The sequence below is a fragment of the Hyalella azteca genome, unplaced genomic scaffold (assembly GCF_000764305.2).
Source record: "Hyalella azteca isolate HAZT.00-mixed unplaced genomic scaffold, Hazt_2.0.2 contig8804, whole genome shotgun sequence".
NCBI classification, from domain to species: domain Eukaryota; kingdom Metazoa; phylum Arthropoda; class Malacostraca; order Amphipoda; family Hyalellidae; genus Hyalella; species Hyalella azteca.
The window spans coordinates 1-5,370 of record NW_025938889.1 but is presented as its reverse complement, the minus strand read 5'-3'; positions in this window follow the sequence as shown (position 1 = coordinate 5,370).

The window sequence follows — 5,370 nt, the reverse complement described above, 5'->3', positions numbered from 1 at the left end:
CGTGGTGACCCTGAAATAAATATTAAGTAATCAAGCCTTTATGTTGGCGAGGTGCCACGCGTCGGGACGGTTAGTAGGAGAGGAACCCACAAGGTCTTAGCAAAGCACATATGAAATTCTTATTGCCAATTTGTTGTAGTTAAGGGAATAAATTTCTTGAGTAAAATGAAATTTCGAGATAAATAAAATAAAATACTTTCGTCTTATAACACCCGAACAAGCGGAATTCGTGCAGCTTTGTGCACATGCAAAATGAACTAATTCCTCGAGTAAGGTGAAATTCTTACAGTATAATAATCTCGAAATTTAGTATCGGATAATCCCTTACCTGCATCATCTGAACCCAATTTTAAAACCGTCGAACTGACACCTACGAAAGTAATACAGCCACTGCGCAATCGGAAATGAAAGAATTCCTCGATATATGAAAGTTGGATAATGAAGGTCATTACTGGCGAGCATTGTAAACAATATATCACGCAAGTTCTCTTACATTTGGAAGAATATTAAAAAATTTTCTGGCAAACTGAACGGGTCATTAGTCAATCAAATTTAATATGATCTATTCAAATCTTCCATATTGGAACAGGCAACCATAGTAAAGCTCCGTCCACACATTCGAACTTATCGTCAGCCTCATGCCAAGTTTGACAAACACGACGAAAGACTGACGTGCCTTCGCAACAGTCAATTTTTTCATTACATCAATGTTATTTCGAAAATACAGCAGGTGTTGTTAATCGCTGCATCGATGCAATTTGTGCAAATGAAATTAAATTGAAAAGATGCAGACGCAAGCGGAAGGTTACTGAAGAAAGGAAAAATATCATACGAATCTTTTACGTGAATTACAATTTGAACCATCAGATAGATGTAATTGCTCACGTATGGACATTGAAATCTAAAGTGAATTGTTGTGTGTTGTATCACCATACATTCAAAAAGTGACACTAAACTGAAGACTTCAACCAGCCTCCCAAACAACTTTCTGCTACTATGAGATTTTTGGCAACCGGACGAGCCTACAAAGACCAGGGGCCATACTTTCAAAACTCGCTAAGTGAACGTAGGTACTTACGCTCTATTTTCTTGTCTATGATTGGTGGATTTTGCTTGAAAGGCCGTCAATGATTCGCTGATGAACTTACGAACTCTTAACTTTTTTTAAAGTATGGACCCAGGAGTTCCTAGTTATTATTTACAAACAAGCTTTGCGTACAATAATACCAGTGAATTGCAAGGCCATGCACGTAGTTCTGAAGACAGAATTCTTCAAGGAAAATAGTTTGAAAAATTCTTAGAGAGACAGTAATGTGTTTTGGCACATTATTTGTAATGGACCCTACGAAATAAGTTATTTTCTTTGTTATGAATTATTTGTTAGCTTTAATAGTTTAGTATCCTTGCACTCCTTAATCAAAGCCACATCGGTTAGCGCTTTTTTTCTGGTCCTTATCGCCTTTAAATTCAAATTTTCACGGGGAAGGTAAACTATGATATTATATGTGAGCTCACAAAGACGTCGTGGGAGCAGTGTCGTTTATGTTCTGCGGTGTCATTTTCTAGCTTAAATCTAGAGTTTGCAATAAACCATGACAGAGCTCCAAACATCAATACAGACAGAGAGAAAGAAGTGTGACCAATTTAGTCGGATGGCCGCCCACACGATCAAACTTGTCATCAGTCTTGCATGAACTCAAAAGTCTAGCCCAAATGTCTTTTCAAGGTTTGTCAACCTCAAAACTGTCATGCGAGACGTCAAACGTAGCGTCCAAACGCGCGATGTGCAAGACTGACGATAAGTTTCAATGTGTAGCCTCGTAGGCAGGCCATCGAAGTTGTCTCCGCGCTTCTACTATTCTCTAAAAAAAACATAAACACACTATTGACCAACATATGCCAGCATTCAAATAAATTATTACCGAATTAAGCCAAAAAATCGGCACTTCTCGGAACTCGCCTATACGAACTCGCCTGCGGACTCAAACGCAAAAACTCTTCGCTCAACTCATAAGTCCTTCAAAACTGAACGGATTGCTTGAAATTTGGAATATAAGTATGTATTATCAATGCGCTGCGATAGGAACAATTACAGATTTGTACATTATTGCGTTTTCAATTAAAAACAAATAAACGTAATTTCTAGGCAACCGAACTCAAAATTTCTTCAAACTGAACGGATCTGCTTGAAATTTTGAATCTAAGTATGTATTATCAATGTCCTGCAATAAGATATCGCGAACAATTACAGATTTTTGTATCATTTCGTTTTCAATTAAAACGAATAAACGCAATTTTAGGCAACCGAACAACTCATAAGTCCTTCACAACTGAACGGATCTGATTGAAAGTGGAATATAAGAACAACCCCAGCAAAGCGTAAGGTCTAAATTATTGAAAATTTTCAAAGTAGTAATCATTCACAATGGACGGGAGGCCTCAATTTACATTAAATGATCTATTTGTGTCTGTTCCAGTTAGTATTGAAACTGGGGACGGTGAAGTTTGAGCGCCGTGAGGTTGAGTATAGTTTAGTTTGCCATACAATCGTTTCCTGATACAATAAATTTCATTGTGGTGTTTGGTAGTTTGAGATTATACTCAAATTTTGTATAACCAAGATGGTTAATAAAATGAAATGAAAAAAATAGCTTATTATTATAGAACGGAAAACTGAATGAGACTGTAGGATTGAGCGCTGCTAATCATCGGAGCGAGTGGCGTATCACCGCGGCGTGGTTAGTGACGTATGACGAAAAGGTTAATACGAAGAGTGGAGGAAACTTATATTAATTAATTGAAATTCTGATAAATTTGTATTCATTCCCAGTGTACCTAATCTCACTTGCGACACTGAATATGTTGCATTGGACGATTCATTCAATGATTGTTGAACATATCAACAATCGTTTCCGAACAGTTTTTGGAGAACGGTTCAGAGTCGACATATCTTATTCATCTTATCACGAACCACAGAGAAAATGCCCCTAGGAACGATAAATGAAAATCTTCTTCTAATTTTAGACAAACTGATATTTCTAAGATTTATCAAAGAGTGTATCTTCGACAGGTTAGTGTGTAGCGGATCTCGCTACATAACTTTTCAATATTTCGGAAAAGAGTTTAGAGAGAATTATTGCTAGCGAATCCCCTCTTCCGTTTTACGTCACCTTCTACTCTCCTCGTGTGTACAGGCTTACTTGCCGGATAGTCACCAAGCGACCGTCACTAGCCAGATTTACTAGCCGTCTGCACTATCCCCGTGTACAAGCACCTTTAGGCAAAACTATTTCCGGTAGACCACAGCTCTGCCCACTCTGGCACTCTCACAGCTCACTTCTATCCCAGCAGCTACTCAAGCAACATCCTGCAACATCACGTCAGCACGTACCTACGTACCAAGCACACTTTGCTGCCCCTGTGACGACATTATCACAACTCTACGTGCAACTCCACGTACCCCTGTAACGTTCATCACAACTCGACGTGCAACTCCACGTGCCTCTGTAACGTTCATCACAACTCTACGTGCAACTCCACGTGCCCCTGTAACGTTCATCACAACTCAACGTGCAACTCCACGTGCCCCTGTAACGTTCATCACAACTCTACGTGCAACTCCACGTGCCCCTGTAACGTTCATCACAACTCAACGCGCAACTCCACGTGCCTCTGGCAATTCCACGTGATTACCACGCCACGTGTATCTAGATCCCACCGCCACGTGCTCCTGACACCTCGTCATCACCACGTGCCCCTGACACCTCGTCATCACCACGTGCTCCTGACACCTCGTCATCACCACGTGCCCCTGACACCTCGTCATCACCACGTGCTCCTGACACCTCGTCATCACCACGTGCTCCTGACACCTCGTCATCACCACGTGCTCCTGACACCTCGTCATCATCACGTGCCCTGGTCTCCCAGTTCGTCCCGGGACCACCATCATCGAGCAGGTCACGTGAGCCTAAGAAAATAAATACTGGTAATCTTTAATTTGTTGTCACTATCCGACCAATCTCATCAGGCCGCCCTAGTTAATTTCAACTCATTTTTCTGAGCTTAATTCTTCTTACCCTGGCCTTGAAAATCCTCTGAGTCGGAGTCAGTCCAACAATAATTAAATGTGGTTAAATCTCAACGATCCGATTGATCATTATGATTCTTGAGACATCATCCTAAAATATGGGTTAATTCATATATAAGTATTAGGCAATGCAATTTTATCACGAGAGCTGGAATTCACTCAAAGCTTGCACCACAATTAATCAAGTGTGTGTTTTCAATGGCCAACATGTGTGTTTATGCGTCCGTGCGGATGTTCATCTCACAACATTCGAAATATGGACGCTCTTTTTTGTACTCTGAGCCCTGATTAAGTATATCACGTATATGAGCGATGAATGTTGTTAATGCATGTCGACTGTTGGTCAATTTATTTGCAGTTTTGTTGTCAGACTACAATGATTTACATGGAACGATAGAAGGAAGAAATATATGATAAGGTTTATGTCATATAATTATAATGCTAATTTGCAAAACCAACATAACTTTCTGAGCACATGATTCAACAACAGGTACAAAATTTATGATCTGCAGGCACTGCTAAACTTCACCTGCTTCGTATCGGCAATTCTGTTTTAATGCCTCACCGTGTTTTGCTTCAACATAATGACCAATTTTGTTGCCCATTAGAAGTCACTAAAATTGGTGCTTCAATGCGTAAGAAGATTTTTTTTTCATCTCTTTTCTATTAAATTTTCACGCCGAATATTTATGTGAATATTTTTATATTGAATATAGCTAACTACCTAACTAATTAGGTAGTACAATTTTAAAAATAGATACTAAACTACTGAACATGACAATGAAACTTATTCAGTTATTGTATCAGAAAACGATCGCATGGCAAACTAAATCATAATCACCTCACGGCGTTCAAACTTCGCAGTCGTCAGTATCAATACTGAATGGAACACGAACAGACACATAAGTAGATCAATTTCTATACTGAATCAATAATTGTTTTTAATTAGGCGAGAAATTTGCACCTTATTTGTACCTGACCTTTTGTACGAGTGTCTTCGTTGATGTGGCATTTCTCCTATCCCTCAATTGTCACTTAGTCTCTTGGAGTTGCAAACGTCGACTCATTTCTTTACCAGCTTCGCTAGCCCGCCACTTGAAACCTCCCGTCCATTGTGGGTGATTAAGGATTTGAGAATTTTTCAATAATTTAGACCATCCGCTTCGCTGGTGTTGTTCTTATCATGGTTGAACTAGTATAAGGTTGACCCATCAGAAGCCCATTTTTGCGGATCTAGTGTGTTGTTCGCCCATGGCGTCACTGATAGAATAGAAGTGTCG